We start from the raw sequence: 25,218 nt of genomic DNA, 5'->3' as shown, positions 1-25,218 counted from the left end.
TCTGTTGCATCAGTTTGAAACAGAACTGACTGTGATGAAATCCAATCAGTCTGCCAGAGGGAAATGCTGTTGTGCTTTATCAGAAAGAAGTGCCAAATGCTGTTTTCTGCCTTCACCCTGCATGTAACCTACTAAAGTGCTGCACCTGCTTATCATTCTTAAATAGGTTAGATCAGGCCCAGGTAATTACCCTGTCTGGTGCCACAGAACTACAACTTCCATGATTCTCAACTTCATAGCAGTTAGAAACTCATTAATGCTAACTTACTTGTTATCATACTAAGTGTTGAATACACAGGCTTGATGATAAACTGTCAGGACCCATAATGCTGAGACTGAGTGGCTGGATACCCTGAGTTCTATATACATAGTCTGAGACTGACATTTCTTGAAATATATTTCTTTTTTCCAAAGTATGGCAATCTCACAATTGATGTTTAAAATATTGGGGGAGGGAGGGTGCAAAAAAGAAGTTTTTAGGAGGAAATCCTGCACTTTCATTTTTTTTTTGCTTTTTATCTGCACTCAGCATTTTGAGTGCCAGCATTTCAGTAAGGAGCCAACATTGATTTCAAGACCTAAGAATAGTAGTGCATAAACTGGATCCTAACTGTTGTCTATTGCAAGGATACCCACCAGCCAGCTCATTGACACAGCTGTATGAAATGATCCATGCCTGCCTTGGTGCTATCGGACACATTCCCAATTACTAGGAAGTTATCCAGGTAATACCTAGACATTATCTAGATAATAAGATTGCTGCCATTACCATTGTATGGCTGTGCTAAATTTCTCAAGTGCCCATGGGCAGGTGTAAGTTGAAGTAAAATTGGTCTATGAAGCACATGACTAGCTGAAGCCAACCTTCCCTAGAGATCAGCTGCAAATGGAAGGTAGCTTTGAATTGGGATGAGGAAACCTCTTGATGACTCGGATAGCGTTGAGACACATACTGAACCTTGACCTATTCTTTCTTGATGTTGGCATTAACTGAGTAACCTGCTGGGAATAACATATGCTAAAAGAGTCTGAAAAGGCCTTTTTCTTCCTGAGGCACTGAATTCAAATGGGAGATTCTAAAGGAGGCAAAGGATTCTGCTGTCCTCTCTGCCTGCGTTTACCTCTTTGTTAAGCATATTTCTGACAGTCTCTTCTTTGACAACAACCAAGTGCAAATTATAGCACACTGTTATTCTAGGTGTGTCCTGCAATTTTATAGAAAAACATGAACAAAAGCCCTATAATACTTACTGTTTTGAATGCACATCTAGGTAAATTACACAATAACTTGGCCAGCACTCCCACTTTGGTAGAGGAGTACAGAAAACTACTTGAGGTGGAAGCCTTGAAAGTAACTATTTTCTTGCCACCCTTGAAAGGAGCTATTTCCCTCTGGGTTGTGGTCTGACAGCAAGGAGGACTACAGTTTGTCAGCCGAGTGACGTCTCCAGGCGTTTCTGCAGTTACCTCCTACTGCTCCTCTAGGCGTCAAATATTGCCTGTTCATATTTGCATTAATAAATCCAAATCCATGGTACACACAAGGTATCAGAATATTTTATCTTGAAGCATATATGATGGCAAACACAATTATATTGATATATGACCTCTGTTAATAAGTATTTGTTAGAACTGTAAGGTGATAAATTCATTTTTTAAAGGCTGAAGCCACACCCACTGGGAGTTAAAGGTATACACTCAAGATAGCTCTGCTGGAGGGAATGCAGAGTACTAAAATTCTGATCGGATAATGAGCTGCTTCCTGTGGCAGGAGTATATGGTTTGAATGTATCCACTTTTGTTTACCTTCTGTGTGATCCTAAAGAAGTCACTTAACCACACAGTGCTTTAAGGCTCCATAATGATGATCTGGACTATATGCCTTGCAGCTATGAACAATAAAAAGGGGGCTGCTTCAAATGTACCCTGATGGCTAACTTAACTTTGCACTTGCCCTTCCTTGGCCCTGTATTTCACCACCAGGTGATCCTACTCACAGTTTGAGCAAGCTTGAGCAAAGACAAAGATGGTCAGATGCATCTGTGACTATTAAATGCCCAACAAGACTTCTGTATGCCTCTCTTGTGTTCCATGTTTATCAGATGTGCAAGTTTAGACTGGTCTGGCATGACATCTAGCCAAGTGTCTGCTTGTTGCTCCTTTTGTATTAGAGACCTGCCAAAGGTATCAAACTTCTGGTTGTACAAAAGGCATGCATACCCATCACTAAACTGGTGAGTTTTTCAAATGATGAGGAAATAGGTGAGATGGATTTGGGCTTGGTTAGAATCCTTTTCTAACAAAACTGCCAAGAAGTGAATAAAGCCCCATATTCCCTTGTCATAGTTTGTAACTATACCTTTACCAAATTGTTTCATTCTGCTTGCTGTCAAGGCTGACATCAAATCCTTGCCCCCCCCCCCCGACATCTTTGATGTATTAGGTGGCTTCAGAACCAAACAGATCAAACATGACCATGTATCTTTCCTCTAGTGATCTTGTTAATAGAGACAAGGATGAGAGCCATAATGGCACAACTTGGAGTATAGTGCACAAACTCCTGTAATGAATTCTGATTGTTGCCACAGCCATGGCCCAACCTTCTTGGCTTTGGGCTGCTGTCTAGGCACAGGCAGTTGGGGAAACGGTAATCTGATAGTGGCACCTGCACTCAAGTCATCCACCCCCCCCCCCATAGTGGAAACCTATGATAAAATATTCAGTCTCCTTTCTGTACACAAATTAAAGAGCTTGGACCACCCTTTCTCTGATAATGTACATAAAGAATCTACCAGATACTCTGCCACTGACTAACCCTGAGCACTAGTGTCTCTGATGTATTCCAACTGAGCTTTATTGCTCAGGGCAACTTAATTGTACATTGGTTGTGTTGTGATGTGTTGCTTTTTTAGTGGCTGTTGCTACACTTGTGTCTAGATCTCTTCGCCGCTCTACTGGAATCATGGGAATTAATCTCACTTGTCCTCATATTTGTTCTGCGTAAATGTAAAACCCTCTTTTTGCTTCTGCTACTCTTTCACAACTGCTGCAGTATCCTCAAAAAGGCTTTCAGCAGTGAAAGTATTGTCCCGTCTTGTCTGCAAGTCTTCAACTGTTGATGTCTCTCCTCAAAAAAAATAAAAAAGGAAAGGAAATTATATTAATTCAACAGATACCAAATGCTCAAGTTATAACCCCTTAGATGACACTAAGCAAACCAGAGGAATCCTCCTCCCTAACTAAGTATTAGTTTGATAAAATGAGGAACTTGCTGCTGGCTTAAGCCTGGTTACAATCAATAACTGGTTCTCCCCAGCACTGCCTGCCACACTTACTAAGAAATAAATATTGCTAGGAGAGATTCAAACCTTCCACCTATAAAAGGAAAGTCAGGGCAAATTCAAAATAATGGGGAAACTCAACATAGCTCATATAATCATAAATAGCTGCTACAGTACCAAGCTTAGTATTAACATCGGCTCTATGCAGATCTGGAAAATTAACTAATATTTGTATTGTTTGTCTGTTTTTACAAAGCACAAAGGTTTGACAGAAACTATGTAAAATTAAAACAGCCCATCCTACCTGTAACAACTTCACTCGATAATTCTGAACAAGGCCAAAATAGTGGGTAACAAAGCCTAAGTAAGCTAAAAATTTTAAATGTTGCTCTTAAAAAACACATCAAGCTGTTAGAATAAAATTTTTTGAATTTGCATTTACTGAAGCATATCCAGTCTGAAATGCAAATGTCCCTCATTAAATAGTGACAGCATTTCTCAATGATTTGTCATAAACCACATGTTAAGTGGAGCCAGTCAGAAATATGAGCAATCATCTGGACATTCTGCAAAATTTTGGACATTTAAGAGATATGCAACCTCTACAGTTGACAGACTGAGGAGAACCTTGGTTACAGGTAAAAACAACTCACTACACATGGAAAACAAAACAACACACACAAAAAAGACACTACAGGAACCATGGCTCTGTTTTTCTTTTTTTACACTCCATATGCTTCAAAGTAGCTAGCAGGCATAAACTGCCCACAGAGGCATACATATTTTCCCTAGTGGAGGAATAAAAATAAGACATAAAGAACTTATGTAGAAACATCATCATCAGAAGGAAGCACCTTAAACAACAGGCATGCCAACCAGAAGCAGACAATGCTCAAAATACACATACTGCCCCAAACTACCCTGGATGTTGAACCCAAGCTAATTAACAGAAAACCTCAAGAGCAACAAGGACAGGGGAACAGTGATACAGCTCTGTCTGTGAAAATAACCAAAGGATAACAGTGATAACCAGCGGGACAGTATAGTAAAGAGAGCTCCTGACACCGGGCTCTGGAAAAAAAAAAAAAACAGCCCGAGTCTGGGAAGATGCAAGTTTGTTATTTATGTAACTGAAAGCCTCCAATTTACCACAAGTACTGGTCAGATTCAGGCATAACTTTCACAGCTGACCTCATATTAAAAGAAATTGCTCCCCAAAATTTGCCATCAGCAAATAGTCCTCTCTCTCTCTCTGTATGTGTATATATATATATATATATATTTATATACACAACGGATATAAAAATTTTACATACCCCAGTTAAAATGCCAGGTTTTTATGATATAAAAAAATTAGACGACAATAAATCATTTCAAAACTTTTCCCACCTTTAATGTGACTTATATCCTGTACAATTAAATTGAAAAACAAATCTGTTAGGGGAAAAATTTTAAAAATGTACAAAAAGCTGGATGCCTAAGTGTGCACACCCTTAAACTAATACTTTATTGCTACTGTGGTTCCCTGAAATGGGTTTTCAGTATTGTTTTCGCAATGATCCAGTCTTTAGTTATATGGGGTTTTGACTACCTGAAGTACACCCATAAATATATATATATATATATATATATATATATATATATTACATACATATATACACATACACACAAATACATATATATATATATATATGTATATGTTTATGTATATATAATATATATATATATACATATATATATATATATATATATATATATATATATATATGTGTGTATATATAAATATACATGTGTGTCTGTCTGTGTATACAAATATATATATATATATATATATATATATATATATATATATATATATATATATATATGTATGTATGTGTGTGTGTGTAATCTATCACTGTTGAAAATTAAGAGCTAACAGTCCTGAATGATACTGACTCTAGAGATATGAATGTTTTACCTACAGAGTTGCTTGGACAAGTAGTGATAGTAACTAAACGCTGTTCTGCTGAATGTATTGCAGGAGCTCCTAGATGTTGGGTTAAATATTTGTGGCCAGGGAGTGGACAGTCCATAACTTATACAATTCCAGGGCTTTGAGACAAAATTATTTGCAGACAAAGAGTATTTGTAATGGTAGATGAAGGTATACCATGTAGGTTCATAAGTATATACAAGGCTAGCAGCCACCAGGGCCTTTATAAACCTAGATGTGCAATCCAACCCGATTGTGCCCCTATTTGTCATGAGATTTTATTATGATGGGGTATGTTAGGAAGTTTCCAGGAGTTATGGGGGGTATGTTAGTTTGGGCATTACTGTCTGCCTCTGTGTATCAGAGACACGGGGGCCAGCCCAGGAGTGAATTTCCGGATTCCCATCCATTGACCAAGGCTATGCTTAAATAGGGTTAAGAATGGACTCTGTTTCATATGGATATGTGAGTCTGTTTCAGAGAATGAGGATCCTCTGAGACATATATCTGTCTCATTAACTTGTCTTATTTATGTCACAAGAAGAATTTAAATACCCTCGTTATAGTGGTCTGGATGCTGTTCATTTGTGGGCGTGCAAAAAAGGTACATCAGAACTGGATCTTAAGATGCCTTGTATGCCAGGGATAGATCACCTACCAGTAACTTGTAGGAGACAGACGATAGAGAGAGGGCTTTAAGGTTGTCCATATAAGACAATGTGTTAATACCCAGGATTATCCTAGTAAGAAATCTTTGTGGACATTACAACTGTTGCATATATCTGGTCAGATACATGCCAAAGGGGGGCATTATACTCAATGAATGGGTATGATAAAGGACAAATAGTACAGCAGTATGTCTTCTTTAGACCTGGATGCCATTCCCCTCATCTACCTTGGCCACATGTTGATCAAAAGCCAGAGTACTGTCTACATGTGTTCTCAGGGATCTACTTTTTTCTTATCAAAAGCTTACCCTTTCAAAAAGAAAAAGTGCAAACCCATTTACGCAAAAGTGCACTTAAACGCCACTGTAGTGTGATCTCAGAGTTAGTTTATATGAAGTAGCAGTGGTGCCCCCCTGCAAAAATGAGTTTGTTTTTTACTATTACCAGTTTGTTAAACCAGTAGTTGCAAAAGTGCACTTTCATGTAAATGGGTTCATACTTTTTCTTTTCAAAATAGATGATCCGCTGTGGTGATACCTAACGGGAGCAGCTGAAAGAAGAAGCTTTAGATAAGAAAAAGTAGACCTGTTCTCAGATCCTTGGCTACTGGTTCAGCTCTTAGGGGTGTCTTTTCAATGGAGTAATTATCCTTAGTGGTCATTTACCTAAAAAGCACGATAATGCACATCTTTGTATTGAGTTTTAACCTGTAACTTTGGCATCAATCATTTATCTGTGTTAGAGATGTTTGTGTCATGAGGTGACACAGTTGGGCTAAAGATACCCAATTCCATCTAAAATTTGTTTAAATGTTTTTGCCATCATTTTATATGTATTTTTACCAGTATTCTAGTTTTTTATTTTCTTTCCAGTAGGAACTGTTTATTTTTAATTTATTTTATTCAGTCTTGGTTTTCCAAAGCAGAAGCTTCAAAAGGACTAATGGGAATCCTGAGAGTGTTGGATGCTGCAGTAGCAACCACGTAAAACAGATATGTGGAACTGCATTACTGAAGTCTTGAGAGGGCACATATATGAAAAAAGTTTCTGTAAATAATTACAATCTGCTGCTGGTATGCTTACATTTTGCAGGTAACAGACCTGCAGAAAGTTGTTGTCTTTCGGCTTTTCCCAGTTAGGGGTCGCCACAGCGGAATATCAGTCCTCTAATGACTGGCAGTAGATTTTCACGAACGCCGAGGTGCCAGCTCGACATTCAACCTTCAACGAAGGTATGCCCATTTATGCATGTCTTTCGAACGCCCACCCAACTGCAGGGAGGACATGCAGACTCCACACAGAAGGCACTCCCCGCAGTCCAGCGGAGAATCGAATGGCAGAACCTCTTGCTGTGAGGCAACAATGCTACCGCTGCACCACTGTGGTCACAGACCTGCAGAAAGTAAAGGAGGAAATAGTTTCATTGTTTTTTTTTTTTCATAGTACAGCAGGTTTTTGAGGCTTTTGTGTATTTCACATATGCAGGTGCATATATGAAATACATAAAGGCCTCTAAAAACTGCTGCACCTAGCAGCAGTCACTTATGAATTGTTTGAACATTTAGACTATATACTTTTTTGTTGACGTTGATTTTAGAACTGTGGATTTTGTATCTTGTTTTCTGTGATAAATGATGAGACATACTGTGATAGCAAAAAGCTGATTGATTTGAAAATCAGAGCCATACCTGTCGACTCTCCATGTTTTTTTTTTTTTTTTTTTTTTTTGCAAGAATGTCTCTGATTTTGCCTTACATCTTTACAAGGATCAGCCAAGGACAACAGACAGAGTTTCTAGAGATGAGGAAAGAGTCCACAAATTGGCATTACTAGACTTGGCAATAGCATATGACAAGGTCCAAAAAAAAAAGAAAACTTATTTGGCCAGTCCGATAATGGTTCAAAGTCTATTTCTGCATAATACTATTATTTCTTCTACTTCACATTTCTGGGGAAGAAAAATAATGTTGATCTTGAGAAAAAAAAAAACATTTGATCTTTAAAAGGAAGGAAGAAAGCTCACACGAGTAACATGACCATGAACAATGACAGTTCCCAAATCTGTTAGAGAGTCTTCCTCAAAATGAATCAGTATCCAGGTGATATGGCTGGAAACAGATGGATTAAGCTAAATACAAACATGCTCACATACAGTCATACACAAGTACATGAGAATACCTTCTAAAATGCGTAAGGCGTGGCCATGCAAAACCCTTCCACCATCGCAGTGTAATGGAAGCTTTCATACACAGTATTTGCATTGCTAGCTTTAAGCTAGTAAATGATAGCAAAAATTAAAAGGAATTAAGCTTGAGAAGAATTTTTAACTGCCAAAAAAACAATATCTCTTTACAACTCAACATTTTCTTGAACTAAATTTGCACGTGAAAGGGTTAGTAACTTGAAATGTTTCAAATGGGGCTGGGGTGGACAGGCATGATGTGATAATAGGAGCGACCCAAATCCACTGACAAATAATCACACTTTCAGAATTCCCAGTAATTGGATACTATAGACTGAGGACATGGACAGCCTTTTACTTACTTTAGAACACCATATTCACTTTTTGTGGTATCCTATTATATCTGTCAGATGTTTATGACTCCATAGATATCAGTTAGCATATAATGCGGAATAGATAGAGACTATATTTAATATTTGAAAAAATGAACAAGTACAGCACTCTCTCTAGTTCGAACCTCACTACCACAGATGGTGAGGAAAAAATAAAACACAGAGAAACTAGTGGTCTTAAAACTTCGTTGATCATCTCAGTCACAATAATTTCCTAAAATCCTGAAACCCAGGTAGTGCTCCAAAGCAACAAGCATTTATTCATCACAGACAAGCAGTCCTCAGCAACAAAAACAAAAATCCTGATTTTTTTTGTTACTGAGGATCACGTCTGTGACAAATGAAGGCTTGTTGCTTTAGAACACTACCTGGGTTTCTTGATTTTTATAAATTATTGTGACTGAGCTCATCAATGAACTTTTAAGACCACTAGTTTCTCTGTTTTTTTTTTCTATTTAATATTTAGCAGCAACAGAATACATCTCCTGGTGGGATATGTGTTTCAAAGGCAGAGTGCTTAAGTTTGGTTTTCATAGGTCTGCATTGGGATTTTGTAATTTGTGAATGATTAAAGTATAAGAGAAATGCATGGCAGTAAAATAAATAAATTCATGTTAGGTTCTGTTGCCAGAGAAAATTGATTCTTTGTAAGGTCATGAAAGACACTTTGGAGAAAAGAATTATTATGCAGTTCATAAATCTGGCAGTTGGTGCAGAGGATTAAATCTATGAGCAGTAGTTCCTTTGGTGCAGAGTTTGATTCCCAAATGCCCTCATTTGCCTACTTTATTGGTTAAGACAAGCAACTTAACCAGACAGTGCACTGGGCTAGCTGGACATTTGGGCTAAGCTCCTTAATTGTCCGCTGGTATGTGAGCCTAGTAATTTAAATAATCTGGTATTTTACTTAAATATCGAGTCCACTAAATTTCCCAATAGAAGGAAGTATCAAACAACCAAATAATGAGACTATACATAGTTGCCACTTGTGCAGTCGTAATAACTACTAAAGGAAATATATGTTGCTACCTGGATAAATTGATAGGAAATATTTGCAGGTTTTTGAAACTATAAGGACAGTTAAAAGTAGTATCAAAGTAAGTTTTGCCTATGATACAGTTCTAAGATAGTCCTATCATATTTTTATTAATCATGTTCCATGGGTGTCATTTTACTTTTCACAGCAAGTATATAGTTAATTGTGGTTACTTACATTTAGTTCTTCAAGAGTACAATTAATAATTGCTCCAAGTTGTGACATGTATGTTGTCTTTTGCCATTACTTGCAGGATTCAGAACATACCCCATTTCATTAATCTCATTGTAGTTCTCCAAACATGAATATGCCAAACAGTTAATCATTTGGGGGAAAATGCACCATAGCTCATAATCAATGCTTTATCTTGTTCTAGTTTAATATATTTTGTCTGGCATGATAAAGCACATGCTTTTTTTTGTCAAAAGGGCTGATATGTTCTATAAACATAAAATCATAGTATGAAGATAGCATTAATTTTTCTTCCTGCTAGTGGTTTTGCTATCCCTTTCTTTTGCATAGGGAAAAAAGAAAAAAAAGACAAATCAAGAAGAGTATCACATGAATTAACAGGAACATGGTGTTCTGGGATGTCATTTCAAACAGACAAGAGCATGCCCCATGTATTAAATTATGTTGTCAAAGCTATCATCTTGTTACATGTGAATTTAAAAAGAGTGATAGTAATCTCAGTGGAAGGACAAATTCAGTCACAAAAATGCAACAGACTAATGAATTCTGTTCTGCAACCAGAAGGCAGTGGCATATATTTGTCCCCACTTGATACTTCTTAAAATGATTTCTGCTTATTGTCATCCTTGAGAGGAAATTATAATTTGATCCATGAGGAGCCTAAAGCCATGAATCTTATTACTTGCTGAGTGGTAAGCTTAGTGTGGATTGTTGCTAGCTATGAAATGCAATGCATATTGTCTATTCAGGTCTCATTTCTGCAGAAAGGCTAGGAAGATCAGATGCACTTCATTATTATCAAAATAATTTTTATTTGAAATTAGAATAGTCTCCTGTTCATGACTTTGTGCCATGCTCTAAACAGCTAAAGACAGAAATTTTTGTTGTCATGCTGTTAAATTGCTTTTTTATCTAATTAGCTGAGTATCTGTTACTGCTTCGCATTTCTAGTTCTAAACATTTACTGCTATCACAACCATTAAACATTTGCTGGACAGAAAACCATTTATGTTGAAAGGTTGAGTCAGTTGTGTTTCATTTATTTATATTTAAATCCAAGTTAGTCATTCATGACTAAAACACAGTAAAAAAAATATACCTACAATTAGTCTACAGATACATATCTGGGCGTATATTTCATCAAAGAAGAAATTATTATTAACATTGCAATGTCTGGTGCCTAATTTTGTTTCCCTTTTTTAATTTCAACATTTCTGCTTTTTTCATGTTTGGCATGCCTGATTTTTTTGTTTTTTTAAATATGCCGCATGCTCAATTGCAGAAACTAATTTAACTGTTTTTATTGTTTTCAGTGGCCATACCAGCACAGAATGCTGGCAGTTTCATCTTCAAATCCCAAGTAAGTTAATATTTTTTTCATGTTTAGTTTCACAAAATTTTCAATATTACCAAGATTCTTAGAACACATAAGAAAAGAAAAATCATCTGCTTTATTTTACTTTACACCCCTAGTTGAAAATACTTTTTGGGTAGATGCACTCAGTAGTTGAGTTTGGTACCCTACCAAACTGTACAGCAGACATTTGTGAAATAGTTGCCTTAGTGCCATTGTAAATCTTCTGTTTGTAATGAGCAGTTTGAGCTAAACAGTTTTTAGGTTACTAAAAATAACATGCTCCACAGATCTGTATGTGTTTTTATATTTACTATATTGCATCATGTATGAGGTGTTAGTTATCAATCTCTGTAATGTCATTAAACTCATAATGTAATACATTCTGGTGTACAGAGGCTCAATTTTAAGTCTGCATACTTGTTTAATTCACACTTGACATTCCTCTGCTTTATAAATATGCACACCACCTTTTCTTTTATAATAGAAAATATGCATAGCAGTAGCGCATGTGTTTGCTGCTTTAAAAATGAATGTTTGATTATATGCAATTATCAGGGCAGAGGAGTACAACTGCACTTTCTATCAAGAATAAAATAAGAAGTCCTCAGATATGGCTTATGAAATATACCTCCCTAAGCACCTGCCAAACTCTACACACAATAATAATCGTACTCCACCTTCCTGTTTGTACATATGGTAACATGATGAGCACATCATATATTCAGAGTTACAACATCCTTCTGCTGAGAAAGTCATTTTTAAGAAATGCAGCACTCTATGCCACATATATTTAAATGGGATTTTTCCGCAATCACATGAACATGATTAGTTTTCACTCATTTGACCTCCTGAACAGCTGGACATGCAGATATTTTTCATGTACTATCTGTCCAGCTTTTAGGTTTGTGTCATTATATGACCTTTCCATTGGTATTCTGTTTCTAGACTTCAAACTTTCGTGTCTTCTTTGCCAAAATGATGAAGTGATTGGAATTGTAATGTCATTGGTTCATTTGTAAAATAAGGACCTACTTCTTCAGTCAGTCTCTGGGATTGTTTCAGAAGCAGTTCCATGAAAAGTTAAACTTTTCTGAAGCAGCCACAAGAAATTGTAAACTATATGGTTCACTCTTTGCAGAATATTTTTCTAACAGCTCCTACACAGTATACCAACCATTCCATTTAACTATAATAATCAAGTCACTTCCTTAAGCTGTTGTATACTATTTGCTAACCTCTACTAATGAGGCATGCATTTTCTCAGACCACTTTATTAGTTATTTAATCTACTGCAAAAAGAGTTGTGCAGTACACAGAATGCATCATTGTAAATAATGTGTCCAGACATGGATTTGCAGTATTGCTGTAATTTGTCATTTTAAACTGGTTCACACATTATCAGTGCTGCAATTTGCTGATTTTGCGTGGCTGTAACACCCTGCTGAATCAAATATTTTGAATCAACAAAGAAATGAAGATGTGTTTGCATAATTCTGGGGTCTGTTTCCTCCAGTGGATACAATCTCATTTCTTCTCTGTTTTCACTGGCTTGTGTGAGTAATCACAAAATCATCATTTTTGAAACCCCTCCCCTTCAATTATTTAAATTTATTGGCCATCCTACTGTATTCCATAGTACCAGAATACAAAAGTGACCACCCCTTTCAATCCATCTTGCTGTTTTAAAAATAGTAACTCTCCACCAAACCTTAACTTTTTAAACAGGTAAAACTTAAGTTGCCTACTTTCACATCTAACTTCTCTAGTGCGCACTACAGTGTGCATTTTTTTTAATCTTACCTTTAAGCATCCCTGTGACTAGCAGTTGCTCTGATATCTGCTGGAAAGCACTAGGAAGCCTTAAACTGATACAAGCACTCAACTCTCCTTGGTAATAAGGAAAAATTAATTGTAGGCACTAAACAGCTTATAATTGCAAAGTACGTTGCTAAGGTAAGGGAAAACAGCTCCTGTACTTTACAAAAAAAAAAAAGCACCAAATCAGGCATGTCCAAGGGTCAGCTTCCGATGATTTCTCCTGTCCACCTGGTGAATCTGGGCATACTGGGTCAATGCAGCAATTGCCTCATGTACACAGACAACCCTCTCCTCCTACCACCTAACACTACAACCTGTGAGAGATGCACTTACATAGCCAAAATGGAAGCAAAGCTCTCTCCACCCAAGATTGTGCTAGACAGTCAAGAGGAGAAGGTTAACACCCACACTACACCTCAAGCAACACACAGCCCTTCTAAACACACACCACCAAAACCCACATATAGCAACACTAAATCCACATATGCAGAGGCCCTTAACTGTAACCTGCCCAAGCAACAAGGACTTCTGAAGCTGAAACGCAAACAAACACCAATCACAACCAAAGTGTCACATAGCTCACAACACCAGTGTGCCACCCAGCAACAGCCCCTAAGGCAAGACAACGTACCTAACACTGTAGTCATAGGTCCATATAGTCCAGCACACTGATGTCCCATTCACTAGGTTGAACAAGGACAAAATTACAGTCAGCTGTCTGTCGGGTGCCAAAATCCACCACATAACGCATGCACTCAAGTCACTCCACAACAAGTATAAATATGACTCTGTCATTGTCCATGTTGGAGTGAATGAGTTGAGATGTACCTTCCTGGACTACATGAAAAGAGACATGGAAGGGCTCTCAGATCATGTGGCCCAGGCAGGTATGACCCTAGCCCTGAGTAACATCCTGCCTTCGCCCAGAATGATACCACAATATAAGGACAAAATGATTGACTTCAACAATTGGCTAAGCTTCTGGTGTCATTCAAAGGGGATCCAGTATCTGTCTGCCTGGGACAACATGATAGACACACCATGATGCTTTGCCAGAGATGGTCTGCACCTGTCGTCCCTGGGATTCAGGTTACTGGCTAAGGCTCTTGCCATCCGTATAGTGCCTTTTTTAGGCAAAGTTCAAAGGACAAAACCACCACTGTAACATGTACAAGCATGCAAAATCTGAAGGTAATGCTACTCAATGCTAGAAGTCTAAACCTCAAAATGCACTCTCTCGAGGCACTCCTAAAAATGGAGAACATCGATATCTGTGCAGTAACGGAGACCTGGTTCAAGGCTCCAGAGAGTACCCCTGCAATACCAGGATACAACTCTTAATACGCTTTTCGGCCACCAAACCAGGACCGAAACACTAAAGGTGGAGGAGTGTCAGTATTCACCAAGGATATTCACACCACCAGGCTGGTTGCCCAACACAATGCGTCTGAAATTCTCCAGGTGCAACTAACACTAGGTAAGACTGCAATCCAAATTGTAGCTTGCTACAGATCCCCCAACATGCCCCAAGATTCTCACTATGCCTTTCTAAACATACTGGAAAATATTAAGATAGAACCAAACACCCTAATACTGGGTGATTTTAACTACCGTGCCATTAACTGGGAAAACTACTCGTGTACCAACACCTTTGCCCAACGGTTCCTGGAATTCATAAATTCCAACGCCCCGGATCAACTTATACATTGTCCCACCAGGGGCTCCAATATCCTAGACCTGGTCATTACCAACATGGGAAATCAATGCTCCACACCTATGGTCACCCCCTTATTAGTCGGGTCTGACCATAAGCTAATCACCCTTAACATCCACATCCCACCCCCACCCCCCAGTAAGGAAACCTCCATAAAAAACTTCTCCAAAGCCAACTTCATGCTACTCAAGTCAGAAGTGACAAACTTCATTACACCCATGCAGACGGGAACTGACAGTTCAACTGCTGAATCCTACACTAAGGCATTGTACGAGCACATCCACTCATGCATGAATTGTGCCATCCCAAATAGAACCAAGATGCTCTCATCCAAAAAAAGGAAGCCAATCTGGTGGTCCCTTGCCATAAAAAAACTTTACAACAAAAGAAAGAAATTGTTGCAGAAAAGAGGAATATCCCAGGATGCAAAAAACTCCCTTACCAGCCTCAGTAAGAAACTGAGATCCCTCATAAAATCCTCCAAAGCTAGTTACGAAAATAAAATTGCCAAAGATTCCAAAGACAACCACAAGGCATTCTATAACTATTTCAAGAAACTAAATGTCAATGCTCAGATCTGCTCTGAGCTAAAACAAAATGGCATTAAATATACTGATCCCAAGGATATTGCCAGTATCCTGGCAGATCGATACAGTGCCAACTTCACCCCCTCTCACCCCATAAATGGCCCATCACAATACCAGAAGATTGCCAAATTCCGGTAATGGCCACACAGGTAAAAAATGCACTCTCCAAAGCTAAGAATACAGCATTCATGGGACCAGATGACATCCCGGGCTGTGTACTACATGAACTACAATATGAACTGGCACCTCACCTAAGTGTCATGTTTAATTATAGCCTCACCTCAGGTTTCATGCCCACTGAGTGGCGCAGAGCTACAGTTATCCTACTCCACAAGGGGGAATCCACTACCGTCCCATCAGTCTGATGAGCCTCATCTGCAAGGCCATGGAGCGTATTATCATGGAACTTATAAACAAAGACATTGGCAACCTTCAAACACTGGACCCCACCCAGTTTGGGTTCGTGAAGGGCCGATCTTGTCTCCTGAACCTGATTGACTTCTTTGAATCAGTCTCCAGAGCCATGGACAAGGGTAAGGTGGTTCACACAGCCTTATCTAGACCTTGCCAAGGCCTTTGACACCATCCCCCACTCTGGAATAATAGATAAACTTACTAAGCTGCGCATTAATCCCTATGTCACCCAATGGGTTGCTAACTGGCTTACTGGTAGAACTCACACTGTAAAAGTAGCCGACTCCAAATCCAGCTTCAGAGAAGTGACATGTGCAGTACCTCAGGGCTCAGTCCTGGGACCGCTCTTGTTTGGCATCTACTTCTCTGAAGTACAGGCCAACACTAAGGGACTCTGGCTAAGAAAGTTTGCAGATGACTGCAAACTGGGAGCCAGTATTGAATCCCCAATGCTCAAAAAATGTTATTCTTTCTCATGAAGATATAAATATTCAGTTGTTATGACAATATAATGATAAAAGAAAAAATACACAAAGGATGAGCATACTCAACCTATGTACAATATATACAAGGCATGAACTCAATAGGTGACCATATTAAACTTCTAAAATAATTATTTTCTTTTTTTTATAACCAGAGACTAGATTTTTTTGAAAAAAAATCAATAAGAGATATCACATTTCTCCAAGGATTATTGTTTAATTGTTTAGGATGAATCCTGAGTTCTTTTACTTTGGTCTCTCTTAAGGCAGCTTCCTTTAAGAAGGATAGCAAGTCTTCAAAAAGTGGTGATGTGTTGATTTCTACTTTCTGGTAATACATTTCTTTGCTTACACAAGAATAGTCTGTAACAGAAGGATGATATCTTTTTCCAACTCATGTCCATAATTTGCACTAAATAAGATTAAAGGCTGGAATAATGAAACTGTGTCAGAGAATAAAGCTTTCAAAAAATCTTCAACTTTCCACCAAAATTGACTTAGAGAAAGACAATTAAAAATGTGTATTCAATCAGCATTACATTCTTGCAAACACATCCAACAGTGTATACAATTTTTTTCTATTAATTTAGCAATTTTATTTGTAGTTAGGAATGCTCTGTGTAAAAATTTATTTGTACATATATGCCACTGATGAGACCAAGAGGAATGTTTAATGGATGATAATATTTAGGGGTTATTCTCAGTTTAAGAAAAGGTGTGACCCAGTGTGAAATGGTTCCAAAATGTAGCATTTAAATCTATCTTGTATTCTATAAATATTTTATAAAGTTTTGAAATTAAATTGTCAATTTTTTATTATATATAATTTCATAAAATAAATATTAATTAGGGATTTTCTTTAAATTGTCGGTGATTGAGAGACTAACACAGTTCTTTTGTTTGTATTTTCACACTTTATAAAAATAATAACCAATCATGGGGTTTTAAATCATATTCTATAATAAGTTCCTGGATATGTTTGACTTTTTTTTAACAATGTTGCCAACAGTATTCTTGGTTTTCCAAATAGTGAACGTTTGACAATGAGTTTTGTTAAAAAGTTTCTGGCAATGCTAAAGGGAATTAAATAATCAAACCAGATTTTAAAATCTTTACTAAAGAGAATTGTATATTTAAATGCGTTAAGTATAAAGCTGAAATAAGTAGAGCTTGCAGGAGGGGAAATGTTATACTGTATGAAATTGCAAAGATAATGCCAAATTAAATTTTCTTGATTAGTTGAACTGAAGTTACCCAAGTTGTCATTATTATTTTTAAGATGAGTTAAGTGTAATGATTTTCAGTTAGAGTTATAATTTGTAACCTCCTAGTTTAGAATACTTTTTAAATTTGATACTATAATATAAGTATTAATATCTGGAAAATTAAGACCTCCAAGATCCCATGGTCTGATATGATAAGGACATATTATTCTAAGTTTAATAGATAACCAAAGGAATTTTAATAATCATTTATCTTACTAGCTTGATGTTTTTCTGGAAAAGAGACATGAATTATAACCAAAACCTTAGGTAAAAGAATCATCTTTATTAACTGGAGTCTGTCTTGAAAGGAAATAAGCTTGTTCCATTTTGAAATAAGAATATCTAATGTGTTTGATGTTTTCATTGACAGATATTATTTCATCTATGGACTTCAGTAAAGTGATACCTAAGTATTCAAATAAAGAGACTTGCTTGCCAGTAATATGATTCCTACATATCTGTTTTTTCGTTTTTTTTAGTTTTATGAATTTAGACTTTGAAGTGAAGAACAGAAATAGATCGAATGACTTTTTTGTGGATTCTAGTTTTAAAAGAGTTGATCTTGAATTAGGAAGGGTTAATTATACACTATTTGCAAACAGCATAATTTTAAAAGTAATGATTAAAATATCTATGCTAGTAATATTCCAATTTGTTTGAGTTAAAATAAAAAATGTCAATGGCTAAGGCAAATAGAATTAAAAATAATAGATAAGCCTGTTTAATACATTTATTCAAAAGAATAGGTTTAAAAGTAAAGGGGACAGTTTTAACATAACAGTATTATTTTTATAAATATTATTTAAACATGAAACAAAACTTGTAGGAAAATCAAATAATTCTAGAATTGTATATAAATAGTTCCAATTCAAGGAATGAAAGGCTTTTTCAATGTCTAGGTTAATTAAGAGAGCTTTTAATCTCTTCTTTTCACAAAGTCTGTAAGGGTTAGTATATGCCTGATATTATCATGAGTTTAGCTTTGGTGAATGAAACTGGTTTGATCAAAATGGATTATATAGCCTATGGGTGTTTTTATTCTATCAGTAATGGACACAAATATCTTATTATTATTTAGAAGTGAGATAGGTCTATAAGAAGAACAAAGTTGAGAATTTGTTTCTTCTAATATAGGAGCAATTAATAAATATTTCCAGGAATGAGGGACCTTTTCTTAAGATTTGACCTTAGTTAAGGCTTTATGAAGAAAGCAAGTCGAAGAGGAAGTAGTTTATAACTTTCTGTTATTATTCCAGCCATATCTGGAGCTTTTTTCAATTTTAATTTTATCTCTAATTTCTTTATGAGAGATTTGTATCTGTAAATGAACTTTTAATTCTCACAGGATTTTTTTTTTTAATATTAAGAGAGTCAAAAGTTATTCTTGAGTTTTTAACATCAGAATTAGGATCTTGGTTACATTAACCGGGGTTGGAACTCTTCATGATTAGTTATATATGCATATATTCTGGTCAAAAAGGATAATCTTTTAAAGTTCGTTTGAATTGTTGAGTAATGGCATTATGAACAGATATAGGACCGTGAATAATGGGAAGATTTGATGCATCAGAAGTTATGTCTTGAGAAAATAGAATTAGATCTATTCTGGTCTGTGTACCTTGTTTATAGTCCTGATGATAAATGCGCAGTGAGCTGGGATCTTTCTTATTAAATATAACCTTCATGTTAATATAGTCTATCCATTTTTTAGTTTCATGTTAATATAGTCTATCCATTTCACAGTGGAGGTCAACCTCAATTTTCTCTTGTTACTGGTGTCAGACTCCTCCAATATACATTTAAAAATCCCTTCCAATAATTGCTAGACAGGGGTCCAGGGAAGTAAATAGTGTGGGAAGAAAGGGAATTGTTATGGCTAGGCTTGTATAGGCCCTAGGGCCGATAGCCTAGTACCAACCTATGAACCTATGTTGCCTTTGTAATTATTCGGGATAAAGTCTAATTGTTTCTTGGCAAGGCTTTGTCCCATATCAGGAAACCAGAAGAGCTTCACCAAAATCAATATTTTATTGTTAAACTTTAAAACTATATGAGTAAGAAGACAGTGGTGATCTTCTTGTAAATCATTTGTGGGAGATCTATATTTTTCTTCCAATGTATCATGACTCACCTTCTCTTAGTTTTAAAAGAAGATTGAGCAAGAATTATAAAGTTACCAGGATTCCAAATGTCTTTTTCATCTGTTTAATAAGTGTTTCTTGTAGGAAACTACATGTGCCTTATTAATATTTAGATATCGTATCAGATTTAATCTTTTCCTTGGATTATTTAACCCATTAATATTTAAAGATCAAAGTGATAAATCCATCTATATTAAAAAAAAGTTTACCCTTTCTCATCTTCTTCCTTCCCTTAAACAGGAAAGAAAGAAAAAAAAGCAGTGAAACATAGTGAATTACTGAATGCCTCTCATACTTTTTGGGGCATACATAGATTCATAGATTAGTACTAAGCTAACTGCCCTTGCGAGCCATTTTAAGCTTAGCTAATTATCCCTTGTGAGACTCAAACTCTGCACCTTGTGTTTGTAAGGCAAACACCTTAACCATTAGGCCACCCTCCCAACAGAGGGTGTTAATTAACAATGCAGGCCAAAAGAAAAAGAAAAAATATAATAGTTATGTTGTAAGTAATGCATATTAATTGCAAACATGGAATTATCAAAATTTCTAGCTCAATAGGTAAAAAAAAAAACTATCAGACTATCCAACATTAGCTTACCAGACTTTGACCTAATGTGATACCAAGAAAAATCATAGCTGCTAGAACTTTGGAGTAAATATTTTGTCTAATAGAGACAAAAATACATTTTGGTAAAAATATGTATGAAAAAACATAATATCCAATAATAAGAATGTTGAAATAGAGAGATTTATAATAAGGTATTATATAATAAAGAAGAGCATATTTTCACTCTTTCCTTCTCCCATTTATTCTCCTCCTCGTCCTTCCCTGAACAAAAAGACCCATGCCATGTCACAACACTCTGCCTCAAATGTGTTGGCTAATCATCAGAAATATTATACAAGTATTTGTATAATTTGCTTATTTTGCTGGGGGATCATTACAATTGAATTCCTATCTATGCAGAGTTAAACACGTGCACTACTAGTTTTAATTGTGGAACTTCCTGTTGTTTCCAGCTTTGCTGCGTTAATTCTTATGTATTTCTTTTTTTTTTTTTTTTGTTTAAAGAAAATTGTTTTCATACCAGTTGCTCATTACTGTGGTAATATGTCCTTATTTATTAAACCATCTTTTAACTTCATTGACTGCTAGTACTATCTACATTTCCTTGTTACTGTTAGAATAACGTATAATTTCATTAACAGCTAATACTATTTCCATTTCCTTTAATGTATTATACTAATTATTGACAATATTCTGCATATTTAGTGTCATCTAGCCACAAGAGAGCAAATCTTGTGCCACCTTTGCTTATTTACTGCAGGAAAAATGTGTTTATGATAGCCTAGAGATAATTATTTTATAGACTCCAGAATTGCCAACACATAGAGATAATAGTATCATTTTGTTTAGGTTAATCTTACTTCCATTTATTTATATCAATATTTAGTTAAATATTCAGCCATCATTCTGTTTAATAGAAAATATTGTTTAGTGTCAGCATTAAAGTAGATAGCTTAGAATGTGAAGGAAGGAGTGATGTATAAACTGAACAATAAATTGAGTAATGTAAACACAATAAATTATAATAATTATATTGTCTATCATAAACTAGGAAACAGTGTTTATGTACAGTGGATATAAACAGTTTACACACCCCTGTTAAAATGCCAGGTTTTTGAGATATAAAAAAAGGAGACTGCATTAAATCATTTAAAAACTTTCCCACATTAATGTGACCTATAACCGGTACCATTCAATTGAAAAACAAACAAATCTGTTAAGGAAAAAATATAAAAAAAAAATAAACGTGCAATACACTGGTTGCATAAGTGTGCACACCCTTAAACTAAAACTTTGTGTGTGCACACCCTTAAACTAATACTTTGTTGAAGCACTTTTTGATTTAATTACAGCATTCAGTCTTCTTGAGTAGGAGTTTATCAGCATGGCACATCTTGACTTGGCAATATTTGCCCACTTTTCCTTGCAAAACCGCTCCAAATCTGTCAGATTGTGAGGGCATCTCTTATGCACAGTCCTCTTCAGATCATCCCACATATTTTCCTTTGGATTTATGTCTGGACTGTGGCTGGGCCATTCCAAAACTTTAATTTTCTTCTCGTGAAGCCATTTTTTTTTTGTTGATTTGGATGCATGCTTGGGGTCATTGTCATGTTGAAAGGTGAAATTACTCTTCATCTTCAGCTTTCTAGCAGAAGCCTGAAGGTTTTGAGCCAAAAGTGACTGGTATTTTGAAATGTTCATAATTCCCCTCCACCTTTACTAAAGCCCCAGTTCCAGCTGAAGAAAAGCACCCCAAAGCATGATACTGCCACCACCACCATGCTTCACCGTGGGGATGATGTTCTTTTGGTGATGCAAAGTGTTGTTTTTGCACCAAATGTACCTTTTGGAATTGTGGCCAAAAAGTTCAACCTTGGTCTCATCAGACCATAATACATATTACATCATGTTTTTGAGAGACTTGATGTATTGTTTTGTAAATTTTAGCTGGGCCTGGATGCTTTACTGTGTAAGAAAAGGCTTCTGTCTTGCAACCCTACCCCATAGTCCAGACATATGGAGAATATTGGAGATTGTTGTCGCATGTAGTACACAACCAGTACCTGCCAGAAATTCCTGCAGCTCCTTCAATGTTGCTGTGGGTCTCTTGGCAGCCCCCCTGACCTGTTTTCCTCTTGTCTTTTCATCAATTTTAGAGGGACGTCCAGTTCCTTGCAACATCACTGGTGTCCCATATTTTCTCTGTGTTCCATTGTATATCCAATGCTGCGGAAATTTTTTTGTTCCTTTTCCTGACTGATACCTTTCAACAATGAGATCCCATTGATGCTTTTGTAATCTGTCTGTGAACCATGGCTTTTGCTGTAGCAGACAACCGTGTAAATGTCAGGAATATCCTACTAGGATAGCTGAACTTTATTTGATGTTAATCGGAGTCTCTTTAATTGACGGCAGGTTTGTACCCAAGAAGACTGAATGCTGCAATTAAATCAAAAGGTACTTCAACAAAGTATTAGTTTAAGGGTGTGCACACTTATGCAACCAGCATATTGTACATTTTTTATTTTTTTATATAGTTTTTCCCCTAACAGATTTGTTTGTTTTTCAACCAAATTCTAGAGGTTATAGGTCACATTAAAGGTGGGAAAAGTTTTGAAATGATTTCTTATGGTGTCACGTTTTTATATCACAAAAAACTGGCATTTTAACAGGGGTGTGTAAACTTTTTTTATATCCACTGTATATATTCATTAACTTAAATGCAAATGAGAACAGTTCTGATTAATTGATAATTAAATTTCACCATCAGAAATGAGAAATCCCTACAACCAATTATATAGCCATAAAATTAAAGAAAAATGTAATGAGCTAATGTATATAAATAAGGCTAACAAACAATTCATACCCCTTTTTCCTCCCTTCCCATGCTAAAAGATGCATACCGATACAATGAAAGATAATACAAATGTATGCAAAGAGAATGGGGGTAATAAATATTTTCACGTAATTAAGAAAGTCATTTTATAAAATGATCATATCTTAAATAATCACAACTTAGTTTCAACTCCTAGTCTTCATTTTTAGAAGAACCAGACCTTCTGATGTCAATTGTTCATGTATAAACTTATCAGCAGAATATATGATGCAGTCATTCATAGTAGAAAAAAAGGAAATAAGTGAAGAAACCGAAGGATAAAACAATTGCTGAAAACAAATAAATATTTATGCTGAAATGAATTCATTCAGAGTTAGGTGAAACTGATAACCTTAAGGAAGCCAGTCAAACAGGATTATAAAAACAAAAGTTCAGGATGAACGGTAGAGGGGAAGTAATATAACAGAAGAGCAAATGGCTTCTTACAGAATATATGGCCGCATTAAAAAAGCTTCACGGAACATTCAGCATTTAAACAACCCCAACCATTCAGAGCAGGTTCAAGAAATGTTTCTTGATGAGAGGGAGATGTAAATTGAAATGTTAATATGAAGAAACAAAAGTTTTTTAGGCTGCCAACCAGTCACTAGTGGAGCCCCACAGGGATCAGTCCTGGGTCCTCTCCTGTTTGGCATCTACTTCTCAGAAGTCCAGGCTAACATGGAGGTACTCTGACTGACCAAATTTGCAGATGACTGCAAGCTGAGAGCCATTATTAACTCCCCAAGTGATGCAGACATGTTTCTCCCCAGAGCAGGGGGTGTCTAAGGCCAAGAAAATTTCAAGCTCAAATACATTGATCATAAAAAGAGAGATGTGAATCCACTGTCTTCTGCCTCAGTGGTGAAGCTACTGAGTCTTGAAGGCTCAATACACCAACTTAAACCACATCTCTGTACCCTGTTCTACTGGAGCTGATGATTCTGCATAACTGTCTTGGGAAGGATTTTTTTTGGACAGATCTGATCAATGCCCTCCCTCCAGACCATCTCCAGCACTTTCAAAAAGGCCTTTTAGGTCCAACAAAACTGCTTTGAAGCAGATTTGGACCCCTTGATGAAGAATTTATTGATGATCCAGACAGGGATGGCAATTATTTGTTTCCCTTAAGTTACTGTCAGCTTGGGATGACATGGTTGATAGACCATGCTGCTTTGCTAGAAATGGTCTTCACCTGTCACCTCTAGGTTTTCAGTTACGGACTAAGGCTCTTGCCTCCCCCATAGTGCCTTTTTAGGGAAGGTCTCAAGAACAAAATGTCCGACATGAAAATATCACTCTCAAAAAAATTAAAGGTTATGTTGTTAAATGCTAGGGGTTTAAATCAGAAACTGCATTCCCTGGAAGCACTCCTCTCCATGAAGGATGATGACATCTGTGCAGTCACAGAAACTTGGTTCAGGGTCATAGAGAGTACCCTGGCCTTGCATGGCTAAAATGCCTTCCAGACTTTTAGACCATAAAATGAATGTGAGAGAATTAATGGAGGAGGAGTATCTGTCTTCATCAAAGAAAAATACACCTCTAGATTTGTTATACAGGAAAACTCCATGGAGTTACTCCAAGTTCAATAAACTGTGGGTAAGACACCCTTTGAAGTCCTTGTTAGCTATAGGCCCCCTTCAATGAATCAAGATACCCACAGTGCTTATTTGGACCTAATTTAGTCAATCAAATCACAAACACTCTAGTCATGGGTAATTTTTAACTATGCTTCCATTGACTGGGAAACTTATACGAATACCAAAATGCTCCCACAAAGGTTCCTGGACTTTAGCACTAATGCCCTGGAAAAATAGCATGCGACCCCCACAATGGGCTCAAATATTTTTGACCCAGTCCTCACCAACATGGGTTGCAGTTGCACCACCACATGTATAGGACCCTAACTGGTTAAATCTGATCACAAATCAATCGCATTTGAAATTGCTATAACACCTGAACCCCTGTTAGGTGAAATCTTGCTAAAGAATTCACCAAAGCTAATTATACCCTCCCAAGCGATGGCATAAATAATTTCCAAGCTCCTGTTTTCGCAGATGGCATTGACAACTATTGTCAGGTACACACAACTGCCCTGTACAAACACTTACACAAATGTATTGATAAAGCTATACATTATAAGATCAAAATAAGATCCAAAAAATAAAAAAAAGCTTCCCCGTTGGACACCTAGCATTAATAAGTTATACAACAAGAGGAAGAAGTTGCTAAGAATAAAAAAGAGATGTCCTAGCACTGGAA

This window comes from Protopterus annectens, chromosome 9.part0, assembly GCF_019279795.1.
Source record: "Protopterus annectens isolate FY-2018-M chromosome 9.part0, PAN1.0, whole genome shotgun sequence".
In the NCBI taxonomy this organism is placed as follows: Eukaryota; Metazoa; Chordata; order Ceratodontiformes; family Protopteridae; genus Protopterus; species Protopterus annectens.
The sequence above is the reverse complement of the archived record's forward strand: the minus strand, read 5'-3'. Positions refer to the sequence as shown.